This window comes from Pinus tabuliformis, chromosome 4_1 (genome assembly GCF_031772625.1).
Source record: "Pinus tabuliformis cultivar Carrire ecotype Pingquan chromosome 4_1, CPIR1, whole genome shotgun sequence".
Lineage (NCBI taxonomy): Eukaryota > Viridiplantae > Streptophyta > Pinopsida > Pinales > Pinaceae > Pinus > Pinus tabuliformis.
In genome coordinates this window covers 279715312-279739623 of record NC_142303.1, presented here as the reverse complement: position 1 = coordinate 279739623, position 24312 = coordinate 279715312, and positions in this window count along the sequence as shown.

The window sequence follows — 24312 nt, the reverse complement described above, 5'->3', positions numbered from 1 at the left end:
GTTGATTCCAAGTTTGGGGAATATTAATTTTCTTGAGCTTCCAAAGGCTTGCATTATTGCATCTACACTTCTTTAGTTAATGAATTGTTTTCATTGCTCTTGTAAATGATTTGCCACAATGCATATCATCTGCTTTTCATGCTTTCAAGTGAGAAGTACAATTCTTGTGAGCTAAATTAATAAAATTGCTTTCTCATTTTAATTCTCTTTACATAGATACACATCAAACACATGCAAGAGCAATCTATCAAGGTTGCAAGAGTAGTATCCAATTAATGAGAAGGATACATTTTATTGCCATGCCGAGGTTATATTATGTTGTTGTGATGTGTTTATATGAGTGGTGGTAATTACAATGCACCGAAAATAATATTTTACAAATGAAATTGCTACACTGCATAATAATATAAATAATGCATTGAAAGAGAGGTAGCACAATGTGTGTAAAATGAACTACAAGCACTGCGAAGGGAGGAGATACATTACAAATGCATTGTAAAGAAGAAATTACAAGTACGTTACTAAAGCTGATAATACAATGTGTTGAAGTCACATTGTAGAACATCGAATGGATGTATACATGCATTGAAGGAAAACAAAGGTGTGGTAAGAGATAAACAAATATGTGTTGAAGGATAAGATAGAACCTAAGTTGCAATAATTAAAATGTGTTAAAGTATGTATATATACCCGTGTTATGATAAAATGTTGTGATGAAAGGAGAAATGAACCATTAAAATCAACATTGAATAACCCATTAAAAGCCACATTAATAACCATTGAAAGCAATGTTGATAACCATTTGAAAGGAGTGTTTAGAAGCATTTGAATAATACATTGAGAACCATTCTAACAGATCATTTGAAATCCATCAAAGGGCTATGCTTGAAAATATTTTAAAGGTAGCATTAGAAACCATGATAGGAAGTGTTAGAAAACATCCAAGGACAACATTACAAAAACCAACTAAAAGGAAACAATTTAAATACCTATATCAACGCAACAAACAAGGTAATGTACCATGTAGGAAATAATTTTATCAATGCTTTATTAAGGTATTAAACATTTTAATAGATATGGATATTAGCACACACTAATTCTAATAACACTATGATAAACTACCAACAAATGCATTATCAAATCAATGCAAGGAAATGTGTTGAAGGTAAAGGCTACAAGGACAACATTACAAAAACCAACTAAAAGGAAACAATTTAAATACCTATATCAATGCAACAAACAAGGTAATGTACCGTGTAGGAAATACTTTTATCAATGCTTTATTAAGGTATTAAACATTGTAATAGATATGGATATTAGCACACACTAATTCTAATAACGCTATGATAAACTGCCAACAAATGCGTTATCAAATCAATGCAAGGAAATGTGTTGAAGCTAAAGGCTACAAGGGAAACATTACAAAAACCAACTAAAAGGAAACAATTTAAATACCTATATCAACGCAACAAACAAGGTAATGTACCATGTAAGAAATACTTTTATCAATACTTTATTAAGGTATTAAACACTATAATAGATATGCATATTAGCACACACTAATTCTAATCACACTATGATAAAAGGCCAACAAATGTGTTATCAAATCAGTGGCAAGAAAATGTGTTGAAGGTAAAGGCTACAAGAATATTACAGTGCCTTGGATATGATGCTACAATGTGATGAAGGGTGTATAAACAATGCGTTGAACATCTTAAATTACAATACGTTGCAATGATAACAAATGCGTTGCTAAAGATAAGAATAAAATGCATTGCAGAGAATAACTCAGTGTGTTGCGGAGGACTATATTAAGCAATGCATTGAATGATAATAAAATATGAGCATACGATGGGTGCTATATTCAAACGTTGTGATATGATAATATATCAATTCATGGAAGGTTACAATAACATGAAACGTTATGGTATGATAATATATCAATTCATGGAAGGTTACAATAACATGAAAAATGTTGCAATAAAGACCATACAAAAGCCATCATGCAAAAATTATATCAAAAACAAGCTGATGCAATGTGGAATGATGTGATCGAGGTTTTATTAAAAGGAGCAATAAGACCATATTCAACGCTGCCAAGTTATATTAAATACTTACGAAGGTTTATATTATTTGCTACCAAAGGAGATAAATGATGTGTTGAGATTATTTATCAGCCCATATATTAAATTTAAGGCAACGATAATATTATATTAAAGATGGCGATCAAGGTTTATCAATGTTGCATAAGGTTGTTGCAATCAGTCCGAGAGAATATACAATGGATGGTTGGAAAACACAAAAGGTAAAGGTATTATTCTCCTACAAACCATTTGCAATAAACCACTGTTGTCCTGTAGATATAGTAACCAGCATGGTAGAATACCTAAATGACAGCACACCAACCCTATCTAACAAGAACGTTACTGAAGTGGACATTGCAAGTGGGACACACACAATACTCATTATTTTGTACGCATTCTAGTTTTAGGTTTTCCATGACAGTCCTTGTAACAAGCACACTAAACCCTAAAACTACGCACAATGATTCCTTATGCAATCTAGTGACCTAGGAAAGCTTCATTCTATTGTTATTGGAAAACTAGCTAGCCAATAGACATGAATGAACTATGCAAAGAGGTGATAACGGAGTTGGACAGTCAAAAGGAATTAGAATGGCTTGATATTGCAAGTGTCAAATGCCTGAAATAGAATCACCTTTCTTTGTACTCATGCTCCAAAGCTTTATGTTAAAAGGAAGGTTCTTACCCAACTTGAAGCAAATTGAAGCTAAAGATAAAGCTAACGATATGCAGCCTCGAGATGGAATTAGTTTAGGGATGTAAATTTTTATCTAATCCCCAATACTACTCATATTAAGCTATTCTATTCATAATAAATACTGGTTGGGTATTCCTAAAATGGGAAACCCCCTTTAGCCCTTCAAACGATGCCACCAAAGGTGATCAAACAGTGCCACCCAACCATTCACAATTGCTCACAATCACACTCACACCCACAACCACACTCGCACTCACACTCTTATTGGATGAAATACATCCATGATATACCCTCATGGTTGGTCATTTTTTTTTAAGCAAAAGAACTCGTTGGAAGCCTAGTGAGTACATACACTCACATCCCATAACATTAATCATTTTTGTTTCAATTGTTTTATTAGAAGTATTAATTACTTTTTTAGCTAATTGAGAATGCCATTAATCATGAATATTATATTCATAAGGAATGTGTAAAGCACATAAGTTTTAGAAATATATCATTCCTTTGAAAATGGTGAAAGATTGTGAGGCAAATACATGACACTTACCCTTATCGTGTGGCAATGATAATATTCTTTTCATATTTTCATTTCATGGTGGGCATACGTATTGTGGGGCATTTAAATGTAAACTTGTGCATTATTTAGATGAAGTTTATTTTAAATAGAGAAATTAACAAGTTCTTTTAATGGTTATGCAAGAGTATTGCAAAACCTTGTGCATATAGCTCTGGTTCCCATTCCAATCTATGCATCGATCTCTAATACATGTTCTCTGCCACTAGTGAAAGAGAAAGAGGTAAAATGGATTTAAAGCATAATGGTTTTAAGGCAAGAATTTCCATATTCAAGCAAATAAATGTGCCATTGGAAGACTGAAGTTTTAAAGAGAAAGCATTTTGCTAAAGGATCTACATTGTTGCTTCTAGACCTCAACTACCATAAACTTTTAGTTGCAAATTCCAAGGTTTTATTTATTTATTTATGACCTAAACAACAAGTAACAATAATCTCATTCATGAGACAAGGAGAAATGTTTGCTACTATATTTTCATAGTTTATTATGTTGAAACATTTTACATTTTATTACATTGGAACATGTTATGCAATACCCTAATTATTGGTTTCTTGTTTGCAAGGATAAAAATAATTGAAATCATACTTCCTTACATGAATTCACTCATTGAGGCATTAAATCTACTATGTCTTATTTTATTATGAATAATATTCTTTTCTACTTATAAAGTGAGAAATACGTGCAATCATGTGAAGGTTGATTTAGCCATGAGAGTGTCGTGAATCCTAAATACTATAGTCATAAGAATGTGCAAAGAGAAAATGAAGAGGACTTAGAAATCTTATTCTTTCTTTGAAAATGACAGTGAGGCACTTCTGAGGCCTGCATCTTAACTTATGTCAACTATCATCCTCCTATCCTAATTTTCTTTTCATCATTTCATTGATTAGGGTTAGTTGTTTGTGCAACTGTATTAGGAGAGCATTTGAATGTGAACCTATGCATTGTTGAAGTGATCCTTGATGGAGAAATTAACAAACTCTTTTAACTTCTGTGTTGGAGTGTCATCAAAATCTTGAGCTAATTGACTTTATAAACCCTCAATAAGGTAAACCAAGTACCATTTGGAAGGTAAATCTATTGGGAGGGTTTCCACCTATATTGTTTTACATGCTGAAGATTCAAAGCATGTTTCATTCCCTTCATTACATTGTAATATTTTTGTCAATGATAAACTACAACATGCTTGCAAGAGTCACTTGGAATGTAAAAAATTATGTGCATTGAATGGGAAATGAGGGAATTTGAAAATACATGGGAGAGGTAAAAGGTCACCCACCCCTTCAAATAAAAGGACCCTCATGCCTCATTCAAAGGGTATTTGTGCACTTGAATACTCTAGCATAACTATAGAATTCTAGTGTTTGACCACATTTCCTCCTAGTAGTTTATAGGCTCAGTCATTGTGAGGCTAGGGCTTATGTTTTGAAGATGATGTCATTTTCTGTCATCCCACTATTGGGTTTTGGTGAGTTAATAGTACATGTGCTTGGATTTACCAACATTTAATGAGAATTTTTTTCACTTCATTCATTGGTTCCATATATGGCAGCTATGCAATGCTTATGCATGTCTCTTTGCATACTAGTTGCATGTTAATGAACTAATTTGTTGTATGTTGCTTGTATGTTTGGTTTGTATCTCCTCTTTATTCCATATGAATTCTAGTAGTGAATTACTAACTAATTTGCAGTTGGCTTCTAGTATTTTCTTACTTAGTCTCAACTATCTAATTCTTTCTTAAGTCATGTTCTTCTTCATTATTTTGTTGTTACCATATTGTATTATGTTCTGCTAGCCATTAATGGAGAGTTAATATCTTCCTCATTCTTTTGGCATATTACACTTGGTCTCACATTTATTTCTATGCATTTGAAAGCCACCAATAACACACACACATGGTGGCAGGGGTGTCCACAAAGTGGATGGAGATCTTATCCCAAATAGTCTGAGGTCTAATTAGGACTTCACACTAGGAAGACCCTTACTATTGTAGGCACATTATGGCTTATCAACACTCACCTAACAATAACTAATAAACTAATAATGAATACTTATTAAGGTGTTAACATAAGGGCCCTATGGCCTTAACATATCCCCCCTCTTTCAATTCTTTCCTGTCAAATCTTATAATTAATGGTGTCTCTTCATGAAATTTTCATTTTCTCATGTACCTTCTTCTAGAGACAAATTCTTCCACTTGATTTGGTACTCCATAATTGTTATATTCTAAATATATAGAGAACAATGATTTATAACTTCTTTTGGTTCAAGAATCAAGTTCCCTTCTTCTTCTAATGTACAAGTTCTATTTACACTCGCATAGTTTGTCCCAAAACCTTTTTCAGGCATGATACATAAAAAACCTTATGAATATGAGAAGTTGCAAAATATAGTTCATGCACCATTTTTCCAATCTTGTGAATACTTGTATATGGTTCATAAAATTCTAGATCTAGATTCGTATTCTTCTTTTACTTGAGTGCAGGTTGTTTATAAGGTTTTAGTGTTGAAAATATCCTATGATCAGGGGCCTAATAATCAGTGCAAATGCAGAGGTCAGTAGTAGTTTTAATAAAAGTGTAATATGTTTTAGGATTTGTGTTTTGGAAAGATGTAATATATTAATAATTATATGAAAAAAAGGAAATATAGTATAAGAACTCTTTCTGTATGTAAATATTGCACTATAATTTTATATATTAATGTATATGTGATCAAATAAAAAAAGATTATGATGTAATATTGTCTATTTTATATGAGATTTGATGAGATAAATATTTTGTTAATAATTAAATCATTTTTAATATTATAATTATTATTTTGTTTTTGGAAAGATTAGTGAAATTATTTGTGTTAAGGACTAAATATAAATGCTGTTATATCCTATGAAGTCAGGTTGACTATATATATTGCTAAGTGATAAATTAAGTAATGATGGTTTTGTGGTTAAAATTTTATATAAATTATGATTTTACTTACATAAGTTGCCTTAATAAAGATGAGAAGATTAAGAGGAATTATGTGATAGCAAAAACTATATTTTGATGTGACATATGATGAGGCTAATATGGGGGACAAAATGTAGAACTATCTCAATATTATCAATAATGATTTTTTGTTTGTGTGTGAGCGTGTGAGTGTCACACATTGAGAGTAGAGTTATGTGACCTTTTTTTCTCAATTTTATACTAAGCATGAAAATGATGGAAACTTCTAAACTAAGCTTTCATATTGGTGTGCCACACATGCATTAAAGAGAGAAGGGAAGCTATTGATCTTTTGTATTGAATTCCTATGAGATGCAATCTTCATATGGGTGTGAGATACATGCATGAAAGAGAGAAGGGAAGCTATTGATCCTTTGGCTTGAATTCCTATGAGATGCAATAGATAATTGTGAGAGATTGAAGGAAGATAAAGACATATTAACCTTACCTCAAGTGAGATTTAATAGATCACTATGAAACATTGGTAGAAGATAAAGATGTGGTTGCTTTGCATCCTATGAGATGTACTGGTTCACCATGAAATACTAGAAAAGATAAGGATGTAATGACTTCATCTCTCATGGAGGTACAAATTCTCACTAGATGATATAGAGGAAAAGAGTATGTAATGGCCTCATTTTCAAAATGCCTTCATATTATCCTTAAGGACATGGAGAAGAAAACAAGAACACATCTTTAACCAATCAAGAAGATTAGGGAAAATAATAATTGAATTAAGTGGTAGGTAATTAGGTAGGTGATCTATTAATTTTTATAAGAAGATAGATTGAATGGGATTTAGGTAGTACCACCTATATAACAAGGTTAGAAAAATAAAAAAGTTTGGAGTAATTAAATATGAAATATGTAATATTATGAGACTTAAACTTGAAAGGGATGAGTAATATCTCAATTATAAAATTTAATAAAAAAATAGGTTAAAGATGAGACATCATATGGCTAACATTAACATTTAAAAACAATAAGAATAAATGAATTTTGTATGGAGAGGACACCTAGGAAAAAAATTTATGAATGAGAAGGAAAGTAATTAAAGGGAGTTATAATATTGGAAAGGATAAAATTTATGTTAAGGGAGAGACCTATGACCAGACCATAGAGAAATCCTTATAGGTAATGAATCATGTGGAGGCTGATTGTTTATAACTCCATGTGAATCTCATATTTGTTGAAGTTTTATTAGTGGAAGTCAACTTCCATGTGCTAATCATAAGACTATGGAATAAGCCATGTAGTACTCTCTTGGTGGGATCTCTTACATCTCATAACTAGTTTTTGGAATTATATGAAATCAATTTATGAATTAGGTGTAATTAAGGAAGCTAATATTATTAACCTTTAAAAGAAATATAGTTTCACTTGAAGCTTTATGATAACAGTTTTCCATATGATTCCAAGATAAGAAAAATGAGGGATGCACATGTTGTTTACATTGATTCCATTGTTCATTATTAAGCTAAGAACTATGTACTTTTTAGAAAAAATATATCTCTTAATGACAAGTCTATCATAATAGTTTCCATAATTTGGCCATAGGTACATTCACTGAAGATAAACACAAGGAAACATGGATGCATATAAGTCAAGAGCCGTGTTACTTATGTCAATAAACATAATAACATCATTTGTAGGATCACATGAAAATTTCCATAGAGACTCATTCCTATATCAACAACAATGAAAAAATCCCTAGATGCTCTACATATATAGGTTGGAAAATATGGTAGGGAATCTCCATTTAAAAATCTAGGGGCACACTATAATATCATTCTTTTCATAAAATATTATATATTTTTTGTTCAGGGAATTTTCATATAGACTCTTAGATCCATGCACTAGGAAAATGGCTACTTAGTGTAGGATAACCTTGCAATTGGCAAGCTTTCTCAGACTTGGTACATTTCACATTATTAATGGCATTGTGTATCAAAACCTAGGTTTTATAAGGAATATTACAAAATGTAGAACACAAAAAATTCATTAATGAGATGTGCAATATATACCATCTAGGTAAACTTATCCTCAATATGTTTCAAGTGGGACAATTATTGAATAATGATTTTTTGGTCAAAAAATAGTGGTTACTTGGTGTTGAAGGTTTATAAACTAATATATTGTAATATTCCAATGATATATGGGTGTTTACAAATTAACAATATACCATAGGACTTGGGCCCCATTTGTTTCTCATTCCATAAGTTCAGAAGATGGAATTGGCGATAGTCTTAGATGTCTTAAGCACAATATATAATTCTGTTGCTTGCTTTTCCTAATCTCTAGTTATTTATTTCACTTTTAACCTCTAGTTATTTATTCCACTTTTAACTTCTCTTGCACCAACTATGTATGCTAAAAGTTATGTTAGTAGCCCATATTCTCTTATATATCTTTTGATCATTTTCAATATTATCTTTAACTTCCTTGGAGTTCTAATATCCTTTTCTAGTCAATTAACTATCCATTGGTTAGTGAATTTAACAATGGAAGTTGTTTTCTTTAATCCACTATTTATTGTTTACATCATAGTTATGAAATTTTTTAGTTTGTGTTTGTGTTATGAATTGAGTCCTTAAAAATGATAAAAACTTAATGAACAACAATACATTTAGAGGGTCAAACCTCCATTTATAATGAATTCAATATATGAGAGAAGATATGATGCCTATTGTTGATGGTGTTGGACTCACCAACATTCAAGGGATCACCCGATATGAAGTTCCAACTAGACCTCACACAGTTTGGTGTGGGAGTCCCATCCGGTATGATGACTCGATTGCCATTTCATTAACGATTTGCCTCAACTCTTGCTTGTCAGCACAATAGAGTGGTTCACTTTGTGTTCAAGAAGTGAGGTCCGTGTTCCTAGTGAGTGTTAGTGTACTTGTTTCAATAGTTCTTTCACTGTGAGGGGAAAAAGGTGAAGGTGAGTTTCGGGTTGAAAGGGATCAGTCCCAACTCGGTTAGGAACACACAACACAAATGACATACACAGCTTTCGGTGGAGTAGTCCACTTGGATGTGTAGTAAAAACTTACAAGGTAAGATAACACGTACAACACTCACGGATCAGTCTGAGACGAGTGAAATGGTTGTTAGAACAAGGTTCATGTGAAAGGTCTGTTTGATGTCCGACAGATCGGTCAACATGGACGAGACAACATTAACAACATATACAACACATTTCCATTAATAGATTATGCATTACAACAAATGAATCACATCAGACGTATAACACATGGTTGAAGAAATTGCATTACAAGTGTTAAAGATCAGTCTTACAACAAATACAATACATGTGTCAAAACGTGATGGCCTGTCGATAGGCTTCTAAATTAAGTGAAAGTTCCAGGACACATCGTTACACCATACATCACTAACCCCGTCAGCTGGGCATTGGAGCCACTACTTGCTCCTCAAAGAAAATATTACACACTCTCTTGGCCATGTGAGAGGAGCTGAGGTGAAAATTCTGTTCATGTACAAATGAGGGGGTATTTATAGCCAAGGGTGAAACTGACCCTTGTGGCTGTTCGACTACCCTCATGATCATTCGACTTCCATGACTTTCCGACTTACATGAGTCTATGTTCAACAAGTGGGTCTCTTGGACTTCCACATTACATCACATTGATTGACAACAAGCCCATAGTGGAGATGTGGGCAAAATGACTCATGACTTGACTCGACATGACTTGACAAGACAATGTTGGTACATTCATGCTACTACTAGAGTGCATGTCGAGCTACAATGCTGCTAAGTGATGGATTTCTTCATGGTGTATCATAGCTTCACCTCCGCATGGCAAAGTGCACAGAGTCTTCAATGGTCCTTGGTTCGCTTGATGAAGCTCTAGCATGTTGTTCCTTTCTTTCATGTTTGAAAGCTTAACAAGCTCACTTGTTCGTGAAGGTACATGTTTGTCATGTTCATCCACTTCGCATGCTTCGTTCGTTCATCTGTTGGTGAACCTATCCATCTGCATGTGCTCCCTTCATTCATCTCATTCGTCATCTTGACATGTTTGTGGGTGTACTTGTACCTGCAGTCACTCATGATAAGACGACATCAAATCCAAAACCTCCTAGTCTACCATGACACATGATCATTTGGATGCAGGTGACCAGGAGAGGCAGCAGGGTTGTGATGCAGGATGATGGCTCCTGGAAAGAGCTGATGAAAACTGTGCAAGATTCACTGAGGGATGGAGATAGACAATCTGATTTGACAGTGACTGTTTGCAAGTTTTGGCTTGGTTAGGAGGCAGAATTACGCAAATTTTAGGAGGGACAATCCGGGCTGTAGGAGGGAAGGGCAGGCATGCTTTGTGAATTTTCCAGAATGAACAGTCAGCAGGGGCTGGATAGCCAAATTTGTGCAATTTTACAGAGGAATGGGCCAGGCTGCATGAGGGGTCAGCAAGTAGGGATTGTGTAATTTTTCTAGGGAAATGCCTGGGAGACTGGCAGCTAGATCTGCGCAATTACCAGAGGGAACTGCTAGTTGGCTGTTGGGGTCATTGGTAGCCAAATATGCACAATTCCCAGAGGGAACTGCCAGTTGGCTGCTGGGGTCACTAGTAGCCAGATATGCGCAATTCCCAGAGGGAACTTCCAGTTGGCTACTGGGGTCACTGGCAGCCAAACTTGCACATTTCCCAGAGGGAACTTCAAGTTGGTTGCTCAGTCACTGGGAGCAGAAACTACACAGTTCCTAGAGGGAATAGGTAGTCTACTGTTGGGAGCTGTTGGCTGGGAAAATTGCATTAAGGTCGGGAGGCCGGCCTGTTGATCATCTTTGCACAATTTTTGAGCTAAGCTAACTCATGGGCAGCAGGAGGCCTGCTCATGAGTACTGCGCAATTTCTGAGATGAATAGTCCGTCGACTATCCGGGTGGTCGGCATGAGTGCTAATTGAATTGCTTACGGGTAGCAGTGGAAGGCCTGCTCATGAGCACTGCACAGTTTCTTAGATGAATAGTCGGTTGACTGTCTGGGTGGCCAGCATGAGTGCTGATTGAATTTCTTACGGGCATCAAAACTTGAAAGAATTAGCTTGGTGCTTCTGCTCTATTTTGGTTGACAATCGATTGAGTCGAAACTGGGGTGATGGTCCAGCTGTCAGTGAGGAGTATCACCGTCAAAACTTCAACAAAAATGACTAAGTTGTGAACAACTGAAAGATGCATAGGTGATCATACGAACACACGCTCACATGAATCGACGACGAAACGACTAAACCATCTGGATACACATGTTCAACATGAACAATGCTTTCAATGTGAATCCATGTGTGAGTGCGACATATGCTTTCATGGTGAAAACGTCAAACACATACAAAGAAAATACTTTGAGCATAACCAGAACATGGTCGCAAGCATGACTTAGACATCAACATGCAAACACTTGAGTGCAATAAACAAGCAAGGTGAATGTAAAGAATCACACGGGCTCACAGAGTGAACCTGGGTGTGTGCAGTCATCAAGTGAAACTCTTCAAGGGAGGCTCCGAAATTGATGCAGGCAAAAATTTTGGAGGGTGGTTGTAGCCACTACAACACCTATATAAATGAATATCCTTTAATATAAATTGGATATAAAGTGGCTTGGATGATTGTTGTAGTTGTTACAACAACACCCAAAATTGTAGCCTAACACAAAAAATTTAGGTCCCTTTCTACTCTCAAGGTTTCAATGGTTATGTCTATGCCATAAATTGATCACATCTTTCAATGACCTAGCTTCCACTGGACCCTATGGTTTCTCATGTTTACAAGGCACATTGAACATGCTCTTAAGTTACTTATTACCATGACATGCATTCCAATTCATAAGCATGAATTTATACTGCATGACTGGAGATCACACCCTTGATTCATTTTAGTACTCCTTTTATTAAATGTATTAGGGTTTGGGGGAGTTAATAATTTAGTGATTCTCATGCTCTTAAGCCTTTTATTACCATGACATGCATTATAATTCACAAACCATGAATTTATATTTCCATAATGAATATGTCATCCTTGATTAATATCGGTCTTCATTCTATTGAATACATTACGGTTTTTGAAGTAGTTTCTTTAATAATGCATTTTAAACTATTATGTCCCCACAATATGCATTGCAAATAATAGGTAGGTTTCTTGCATTGCTTGTCATATTTCACCTTGGTTCTTCAAGCCTCAACCTTCATGAGCATTTCTTGGAATGATCTCTTATGTTAGTTGTGTCATCATTGTTGAAGGTTAGATTGCATATCAATATCATTAAGTTAGTTTTTATACTTGGATATTGGATTGGTATGCAAGCTATTGGATTGGTTTCAAAATTGAGCTTCTTTTGAAAAACTAATGCAACTCACAACACTATATTTTTTACTATTGCATGTCATTTTGCTTTAAAGGAATGTGATAATGATGCAAGATATAAATCCTCAAAAGTATTTTGGTCATGAATAAAGAAGAGATAATTATACATTGTCATAAATTCAGGATTTAATCTTCATGTATTGAACTTGTAAAGACATTTGAGTCATGTCAACTAGCTTGGGCTTGCAATCTTATTATCTATTATGAGTTAAACCTTCAACATTCAATGTTGGGAAAGAATATCTTATATCTCTTGCATAAATCATTTGAATGCCTATAATTTTATTAATTTAAACTGTGTTTGAACATGTTGCTCATCCAACTTCCTACATGTACAAGATCTCTCATTATAGATGCAAGTTTCTTGTTTGGCACATCCTCCATGATTATGATTCTTCTAACAATTCATGGGAGCACATTCGCATAGGAAACCTAGATAGCTTGGCATTAAACCCTAATAAGCATGGGAATTTTGTAAACCCTAACTTTATGGAGACATGGTAACAAAAGCCTAGCATGTACATGGAATGAGGGGTGCATGGAGATTTTTGCTTTATGATATAACATAAATTTTCAATACCTTTCAAGGCCATATGGAGGTTATCCAAAAGTTGCAATAATAAAGCCATTCAATGCATGCACAAAGTTGATTCCAAGTTTGGGGAATATTATTTTTCTTGAGCTTCCAAAGGCTTGCATTATTGCAACTACACTTCTTTAGTTAATGAATTGTTTTCATTGCTCGTGTAAATGATTTGCCACAATGCATATCATCTGCTTTTCATGCTTTCAAATGAGAAGTACAATTCTTGTAAGCTAAATTATTAAAATTGCTTTCTCATTTTAATTCTCTTTGCATAGATACACATCAAACACATGCAAGAGCAATCTATCAAGGTTGCAAGAGTAGTATCCAATTAATGAGAAGGATACATTTTATTGCCATGCCGAGGTTATATTATGTTGTCGTGATGTGTTTATATGAGTGGTGGTAATTACAATGCGCCGAAAATAATATTTTACAAATGAAATTGCTACACTGCATAATAATATAAATAATGCATTGAAAGAGAGGTAGCACAATGTGTGTCAAATGAACTACAAGCACTGCGAAGGGAGGAGATACATTACAAATGCATTGTAAAGATGAAATTACAAGTACGTTGCTAAAGCTGATAATACAATGTGTTGAAGTCACATTGTAGAACATTGAATGGATGTATACATGCATTGAAGGAAAACAAATGTGTGGTAAGAGATAAACAAATATGTGTTGAAGGATAAGATAGAACCTAAGTTGCAATAATTAAAATGTGTTAAAGTATGTATATATACCCATGTTATGATAAAATGTTGTGATGAAAGGAGAAATGAACCATTAAAATCAGCATTGAATAACCCATTAAAAGCCACATTAATAACCATTGAAAGCAATGTTGATAACCATTTGAAAGGAGCGTTTAGAAGCATTTGAATAATACGTTGAGAACCATTCTAACAGAGCATTTGAAATCCATCAAAGGGCTATGCTTGAAAATCTTTTAAAGGTAGAAAACATCCAAGGACAACATTACAAAAACCAACTAAAAGGAAACAATTTAAATACCTATATCAACGCAACAAACAAGGTAATGTACCATGTAGGAAATAATTTTATCAATGCTTTATTAAGGCATTAAACATTTTAATAGATATGGATATTAGCACACACTAATTCTAATAACGCTATGATAAATGACCAACAAATGCATTATCAAATCAATGCAAGGAAATGTGTTGAAGGTAAAGGCTACAAGGACAACATTACAAAAACCAACTAAAAGGAAACAATTTAAATACCTATATCAATGCAACAAACAAGGTAATGTACCATGTAGGAAATACTTTTATCAATGCTTTATTAAGGTATTAAACATTGTAATAGATATGGATACTAGCACACACTAATTCTAATAACGCTATGATAAACTGCCAACAAATGCGTTATCAAATCAATGCAAGGAAATGTGTTGAAGGTAAAGGCTACAAGGGCAACATTACAAAACCAACTAAAGGGAAACAATTTAAATACCTATATCAACGCAACAAACAAGGTAATGTACCATGTAAGAAATACTTTTATTAATACTTTATTAAGGTATTAAACACTATAATAGATATGCATATTAGCACACACTAATTCTAATAACACTATGATAAAAGGCCAACAAATGTGTTATCAAATCAATGGCAAGAAAATGTGTTGAAGGTAAAGGCTACAAGAATGTTATAGTGCGTTGGATATGATGCTACAATGTGATGAAGTGTGTATAGACAATGCGTTGAACACCTAAATTACAAATACGTTGCAATGGTAACAAATAAGTTGCTAAAGATAAGAATAAAATGCATTGCAGAGAATAACTCAGTGTGTTGCAGAGGACTATATTAAGCAATGCATTGAATGATAATAAAATATGAGCATACGATGGGTGCTATATTCAAACGTTGTGATATGATAATATATCAATTCATGGAAGGTTACAATAACATGAAAAATGTTGCAATAAAGACCATACAAAAGCCATCATACAAAAATTATATCAAAAACAAGCTGATGCAATGTAGAATGATGTGATCGAGGTTTTATTAAAAGGAGCAATATGACCATATTCAATGCTACCAAGTTATATTAAATACTTATGAAAGTTTATATTATTTTCTACCAAAGGAGATAAATGATGTGTTGAGATTATTTATCAGCCCATATATTAAAATTAAGGCAACGATAATATTATATAAAAGATGGTGATCAAGGTTTATCAATGTTGTATAAGGTTGTTGCAATCTGTCCGAGAGATTATACAATGGATGGTTGGAAAACACAAAAGGTAAAGGTATTATTCTCCTACCAACCATTTGCAATAAACCACTGTTGTCCTATAGATATAGTAATAAGCATGGTAGAATACCTTAATGACAGCACATCAACCCTATCTAACAAGAATGTTATTGAAGTGGACATTGCAAGTGGGACACACACAATACTCATTATTTTGTATGCATTCTAGTTTTAGGTTTTCCATGTCAGTCCTTGTAACAAGCACACTAAACCCTAAAACTACGCACTTTGATACCTTATGCAATCTAGTGACATTGGAAAGCTTCATTCTATTGTTATTGGAAAATAGCTAGCCAATAGACATGAATGAACTATGCAAAGAGGTGATAACGGAGTTGGACTGTCCAAAGGAATTAGAATGGCTTGATATTGCAAGTGTCAAATGCCTGAAATAGAATGACCTTTCTTTGTACTCATGCTCCAAAGCTTTATGTTAAAAGGAAGGTTCTTACCCAACTTGAAGCAAATTGAAGCTAAAGATAAAGCTAACGATATGCAACCTCGAGATGGAATTAGTTTTAGGGATGTAACATTTTATCTAATCCCCAATACTACTCATATAAGCTATTTTATTCATAATAAATACTTGTTGGGTATTCTTAAAATGGGGGAAACCCCCCTTTAGCCCTTCAAACGATGCCACCCAAGGCTATCAAACAGTGCCACCCAACCATTCACAATTGCTCACAATCACACTCACACTCACACTCGTATTGGATGAAATACATCCATGATGTACCCTCATGCTTGGTCATTTTTTTTTTGTAGCAAAAGAACTCGTTGGAAGCCTAGTGAGTACATATACGCACATCCCATAACATTAATCACTTTTGTTTCAATTGTTTTATTAGAAGTATTAATTTTTTTTTTTGGTTAATTGAGAATGCCATTAATCATGAATATTATATTCATAAGGAATGTGAAAAGCACATAAGTTTTAGAAATATATCATTCCTTTGAAAATGGTGAAAGATTGTGAGGCAAATACATGACATTTACCCTTATCGTGTGGCAATGATAATCTTCTTTTCATATTTTCATTTCATGGTGGGCATATGTATTGTGGGGCATTTAAATGCAAACTTGTGCATTATATAGATGAAGTTTATTTTAAATAGAGAAATTAACAGGTTCTTTTAATGGTTATGCAAGAGTATTGCAAAACCTTGTACATATAGCTCTAGTTCCCATTCTAATCTATGCATCGATCTCTAATACATGTTCTTTGCCACTAGTGAAAGAGAAAGAGCTAAAATGGATTTAAAGCATAATGGTTTTAAGGCAAGAATTTCCAGATTCAAGCAAATAAATGTGCCATTGGAAGACTGAAGTTTTAAAGAGAAAGCATTTTGCTAAAGGATCTACATTGTTGCTTCTAGACCTCAACTACCATAAACTTTTAGTTGTAAATTCCAAGGTTTTATTTATTTATTTATGGCCTAAACAACAAGTAACAATAATCTCATTCATGAGACAAGGAGAAATGTTTGCTACTATATTTTCATAGTTTATTATGTTGAAACATTTTATGTTTTATTACATTGGAACATGTTATGCAATACCCTAATTATTGGTTTCTTGTTTGCAAGGATAAAAATAATTAAAATCATACTTCCTTACATGAATTCACTCATTGAGGCATTAAATCTACTATGTCTTATTTTATTATGAATAATATTCTTTTCTACTTATAAAGTGAGAAATACGTGCAATCATGTGAAGGTTGATTTAGCCATGAGAGTGTCGTGAATCCTAAATACTATAGTCATAAGAATGTGCAAAGAGAAAATGAAGAGGACTTAGAAATCTTATTCTTTCTTTGAAAATGATAGTGAGGCACTTCTGAAGCCTGCATCTTAACTTATGTCAACTATCATCCTCCTATCCTAATTTTCTTTTCATCATTTCATTGATTAGGGTTAGTTGTTTGTGCAACTGTATTAGGAGAGCATTTGAATGTGAACCTATGCATTGTTGAAGTGATCCTTGATGGAGAAATTAACAAACTCTTTTAACTTCTGTGTTGGAGTGTCATCAAAATCTTGAGCTAATTGACTTTATAAACCCTCAATAAGGTAAACCAAGTACCATTTGGAAGGTAAATCTATTGGGAGGGTTTCCACCTATATTGTTTTACATGCTGAAGATTCAAAGCATGTTTCATTCCCTTCATTACATTGTAATATTTTTGTCAATGATAAACTACAACATGCTTGCAAGAGTCACTTGGAATGTAAAAAATTATGTGCATTGAATGGGAAATGAGGGAATTTGAAAATACATGGGAGAGGTAAAAGGTCACCCACCCCTTCAAATAAAAGGACCCTCATGCCTCATTCAAAGGGTATTTGTGCACTTAAATACTCTAGCATAACTATAGAATTCTAGTGTTTGACCACATTTCCTCCTAGTAGTTTATAGGCTCAGTCATTGTGAGGCTAGGGCTTATGTTTTGAAGATGATGTCATTTTCTGTCATCCCACTATTGGGTTTTGGTGAGTTAATAGTACATGTGCTTGGATTTACCAAAATTTAAGGAGAATTTTTTTCACTTCATTCATTGGTTCCATATATGATGGCTATGCAATGCTTATGCATGTCTCTTTGCATACTAGTTGCATGTTAATGAACTAATTTGTTGTATGTTGCTTGTATGTTTGGTTTGTATCTCCTCTTTATTCCATATGAATTCTAGTAGTGAATTACTAACTAATTTGCAATTGGTTTCTAGTATTTTCTTACTTAGTCTCAACTATCTAATTCTTTCTTAGGGCATGTTCTTCTTCATTATTTTGTTGTTACCATATTGTATTATGTTCTGCTAGCCATTAATGGAGAGTTAATATCTTCCTCATTCTTTTGGCATATTACACTTGGTCTCACATTTATTTCTATGCATTTGAAAGCCACCAATAACACACACACATGGTGGTAGGGGTGTCCACAAAGTGGATGGGGATCTTATCCCAAATAGTGTGAGGTCTAATTAGGACTTCACACTAGGGAGACCCTTACTATTGTAGGCACATTATGGCTTATCAACAATCACCTAACAATAACTAATAAACTAATAATGAATACTTATTAAGGTGTTAACATAAGGGCCCTATGGCCTTAACATATCCCCCCTCTTTCAATTTTTTTCCCCTCAAGTCTTATAATTAATGGTGTCTCTTCATGAAATTTTCATTTTCCCATGTACCTTCTTCTAGAGACAAATTCTTCCACTTGATTTGGTACTCCATAATGGTTATATTCTAAATATATAGAGAACAATGATTTATAACTTCTTTTGGTTCAAGAATCAAGTTCCCTTCTTCTTCTAATGTACAAGTTCTATTTACACTCGCATAGTTTGTCCCGAAACCTTTTTTTAGGCATGATACATAAAAAAACCTTATGAATGTGAGAAGTTGGAAAACATAGGTCATGCACCATTTTTCCAATCTTGTGAATACTTGTATATGGTTCATAAAATTTTAGATCTAGATTCATATTCTTCTTTTACTTGAGTGTAGGTTGTTTATAAGGTTTTAGTGTTGAAAATATCCAATCATTGTTAAATTGTAGCAAGAAATGACTTCATTTGACCTGTTCATTAGTCAAATGAAAATATTAAAATTTCCACATGAGCATGATGACTTGAGCTGCAATTAGATGGAATGACTTTGCTTTGTCACTTAGTTAAGTTAGTAAATTCAAGTTTGTGGTAAAGAAGTAGAGTTGTGCATAAGTTGATTGCTAAGATCTAGCAATCTAGTGGAGTTCTAGTTAGTGAAACTTGTTTATCTGAGCTCTAGTCATGAATAGAGTTAATATGAGCTCAATTGAGTAGTTGTAATTGTTGCTAACTCACTGATCTCTCAGTTAACTAGTCAATTTACTAAAAATAGCCCTACTCATGCATGCAATTCGAATTTCCTGGTTGACTAGAGGGAAAAGGCATAATTGTATTTATTGTTGTATATTATAGAGTGTATACAGTTTCTATGTAGTAGGTGAGCCATTCCTCTTGGGAATTGCGCAAGAAAATAGGAGCTTCCCATATTCTCTAAGAGCCAATTTCCTCAAGAATTGTGCAAGGAAAGAGGGGCAAGCAGGAGGCCTAGGTTGGCTAAGTATTTTCAAGAGCAAACTCAAGAGGAAGAGATCAATATTGCACTACAGATTGAGCTTCAGGATTGAAGTTTTCATTGTAATAAATCATTTTTTCTCAATTGATATAATACAAATAGAGGAGGGTTTTTTCCCAATTGGGTTCCCCAATAAAATCTGTGTTCATTTTGATTGAATGGTTGAATATGTTTCTATTATATGCTTTCCTTCTCGCAAATTAAGTATAAAAAATTTTGTTTTTTGTTTTCAATTCGAATTCATTAGCAATTTCAAATTTCTTATTATTTCTACATGGTATCAGAGCTATTGAAAACTACATAGAAACCAACTTCTTGATCTTCTCTCAAAGGAATTTCGAATAACATATTTTTGGTGCAAGAATTTCTCTAGTGTAGGATTATAGTACTAGTTCCCAAGAGGGAGTATAGATATTTCCCACAGGGATATTGAGACTCAAAGGGAGTCTAGTTTAAGAGGGAGCAACCCTATGGAAGCTAGTACTTCAAGATATGGGGAGATCAGACTCATTATTGTAGTAGTTGTAGTAGTAGTACAGAAGCAGCAACATAGTAGTAGCAACAATAATATGAGTAGGTCATAGTTCAATTTGTATGCAAATATACCTCCATGAGTGAGGTGTGCTGATGTAGAGCCTTAGTCCTAGAGTTGCAAATATTTGGGAAGGGTCCATAAGAGAGTAGAAACAATTGAAGTATACTCTTCTCATGGATCATTACCCACTATAGGGGTCCACACTATTTAGTAGTAGAAAGATTAGTGTCAACTGATGCAGTTATATCTTGAGTAACAGTAGTAGTCAAAGACTCAAGAGACAGTTGTAGGTCAGGGACACAGTTGATTTAGTACTCTGGATGCTTATGAGTTGCACTTGTTGTAGTATAAATAACAACAGTGAGAGGTAGTGTTAGTTGTGTTACAATACATTCCTCAGGAGGTGCAAGTTAGGGGTTGTTCAAAACCCTTTTCTTGCTAAGAGGGAGTGTTAAATTGCAGTAAGAAAAGGCTTCATTTGAATTGTAACCTAGTCAAATGGAGAAATTTGAATTTCCACATCAGCAGGATGACTTGAGTTGCAGTTAGAAGGAGCTAAATTTCTTTGTCACTTAGTTAAGTCTATAAATTTGATTCTGTGGGAAAGAAGTAGAGTTGTGAATAAATTGATTTCTATGTTATAGCAATCTAGTGGAGTTATAGTTAGCGAAACTTAGTTATTTGATCACTAGTCATGAATAGACTTAGTATGAGTTTAGTTGAGTAGTTGTAATTCTTGTTAACTCATTGATCTCTCAGTGAATTATTCAATTTACTAAAAAAATCATTAATCATGCATGCAATTCGAATTTCCTAGTTGGGTGGAGGGAAAAGGCATAATTGTATTTATTGTTTTACACTAGAGAATGTATATAGTTTGCATGTAGTAGGATATTCCATGTAAATATGAGTACAAGAATAATTAATATAAGAATGCTTGATCCTTTGTAAATCCTCCAATATATGAGTAATATGCAAGTAGCAAGACTGTTGGATATTTTTTTATGAGCCCCAGTATTGAAACAAGAATGTTGCAACTCCCAAGGCTACCAACTTAAATTTTCAACTTGGGGTTCGTACAAAATTAAGAGGTGTAGACACTCTATGTAGTAGGCAATGTGTCATTCTTTCATTGATCATATGCAATGAAGTGAATGCCATGAAATCCAAGCCTAAACTAACTGTAGAAATGAGAATTTTACTCTATCTCCATAAATGAAACATATTTACATTTGCAGAGAGGAAATCCTAGTTACTTTTTCAAAAATGAAAGGATATTCTACTTTGAATGAATGTAAATGTTAATCCTATTTGCTGACATGTAAACATTAACCTATTTGCAGAGTGTAAATGGTACATCAAAATGAAGCCTAGTCTATGCAATATAAATAACCATGTTGGAAAGGGAACCCGTAGCAAAATGAAATCATTCTTCAATCACTGCATTCAAAACAGATTTTTTCAACAAAGTTCAAAAGGTGCTCCATAAATTAATCATGAAAATCATCATTATGCTCTTCAAGTCATGAATCTGTCTACTAACCATAACTGCAGAGGTGATTTTCAATAGAGAAGAGGCAGGGATTAGGAGGTATTTTAGTCTTACTTAATCATATGCAAATCCTATAGGTAATTATTCAAGCCTAAGGGACAAAAACCAAGCTTTTGGAGTAGATCTGGTTAAGTTTACATGTGCTATGGGAGGTGCTATAGGAGGCCTTGTTTTTCTACAAGAGCGAGGTAACTTGCCGAATTCCCAAGTAAATCAAATGAAAATGGGATGGGATTTTTTTTTTTTATCAATTAAGATGTCGTATGACTCCATTCCAAGTGGAACCACTCCAAAATACCCCTGTTAACACGTGCTAAAAAATAGCAGAAAAATACTACTCTAAAAACTGGAAATTCAAGAACCAGTGAGCTAGTTAACCTACCAAATGCCTAACCTAATCAAGTGAAATGCTATGGGGTAATTTTTTTTATTAACTTGAGTATTTTTATGACCCAATATGTGTGGAATAAACACAAATTAAGTGCATTAACACATTCTAAAAAATAGCATAAAATTACTACTATTTTGCTACAAGGGATTTCTAGAAATTCTAGATTTGTGAACTAGTAGGCCAATCCAAGTAGCTAAATGATGAATATGAATTTTCAAACCTATTGTAAGGATGCATCACGATTTTGAATCTATAAATAACCTACAAAACAACTCACTTCAATTATTTAACCAATGTAACCTACAATAAAAGAATCATGAATAGTAAATGTAGAAATAAGAGATGCAAGTGAGAAAGACATTCAAAGGAAATACAAAAATTGTACAAGAGGGTTTTGAGGCTCCTAGGATGGCCAAGCCCAAGGAAAATCAGAGTCCTATGAAGGAAACCAAGCTTTAGAAGCTAAAAATGGCCACAAAAATCAATATTTGAATCCATCCAACTACATCTCTGCTTGGAATTAAAGTGGATCTACTAAATAACAAGTTTTCTCCACAAGAAGACTAAGAAACACATACCCCTAGAGGAAAATTCGAATTGTTACTCATACAAATTGATGGGGAAGCATCGTCCTTGAAAGGAGGAATCTTTCCCCTCCAAAATTCCTCAAATAATGAATCTAGTTCCCAACACTAGGGATTGACATTAAATGAGAGGGAACACATTCCTATATTTTCTCAATAGTTGGAGCTCCAAAATTTGTACAATAATTTCATAATATCTTGTTCATTTATTATCCAATTTTTATCCTCCTATAGTAGGGAGAAAGTCTCTAGATTATATCCTCCTCTAAATCTTCATAATATACCCAATATTCTCACAATATTCTACAAAAATAAATAATATTAGGCACATAATATGCAATCATCTCTAAACCTTCCGAATGAACATATTAAAGCTAAAAATATGTCATCTAATGCAAGAAGAGAGATTTAATGTGCTGAAGGATGGTCAAATGAGCCTTAGTTTGTGTCTATTTTGGAGGCTCATCATACCCCCTATTGAAAGTGTTGCTCATCCTTTGAGCAACTTAGTGACCTAATTGTGCCTCATTCATGGCCCTAGTGGCCTCCTTAACATCCCAAGATACCTCATAATAAATTTTGGCACATCTTCTCTTGCTACATCCTATTCCTCTTCTTCTCCAACTTCTTCATTTGTAGATCCATCATTTTATGCAAGTTCTAATTAGGCTTGTGCTTGTGTCTTAAGAAAAGTATCCCTATCTATGTCCACAAAGTTTGATCATGATACAAGTTTTAGAGAATTATCCACAACATATATGATAATTAGCATCCTTGATGAGTATGTGGACTCTCTTCAATTAAAACCACCCCACCATGATTGTCAATGTGATTTTCCAAAGTTTGGCAAACTAATATTCCCAATATGTTATAGGGGTAAAAGAGGAGTTTTATTCATACTCGTTATAGGAAGGAAAACTTCAGACTCAATTCAATAAAAATTCCATTTCCTTTCTTATCTTGCTTAACTCAAAAGAAACATTCACATTCAATTTTTTTATTCTCAAACTGGTATCAAAATTTTGGTTGAAGGAATGAGAGGTTTTGCAAGTTTCTTGGCCACATGAGGCAAGGAGAAATATTTATTTACCCTTTCCTTGGATGTTTTCCTTCTAATCCTAGGGTTTAGGGGTGAAATTCTTTCAAATTGGGGTATTTTTCAACAACTTTCTGCCTTCCTGTAGCATCTATGTTTTCTCCTGTAGCAACTCTGTTAAGGTCAGTAGTTTTCATCGTTAAATGTATTTTCCATGTCCTTTAATTTTTAGTTTTTGAATAAGTTGAGCCTATGACCACTGCTTCTATCATATTATCAAAGGTCACTATCCGTAATTGTCAATTTTTGTCATCAAGGGTTCACCAAAAGCAGGCAGAAGTATCAAGTTATTGGGAGTCATGGTCACTACGCAACCACTCCACAGGTGGGTATCAACCATTTAGGAGCTTTTCAAGAGTCGAAGAGCCTACTTAAAGAGTTATACACCATCACAAATCCATTTCAAG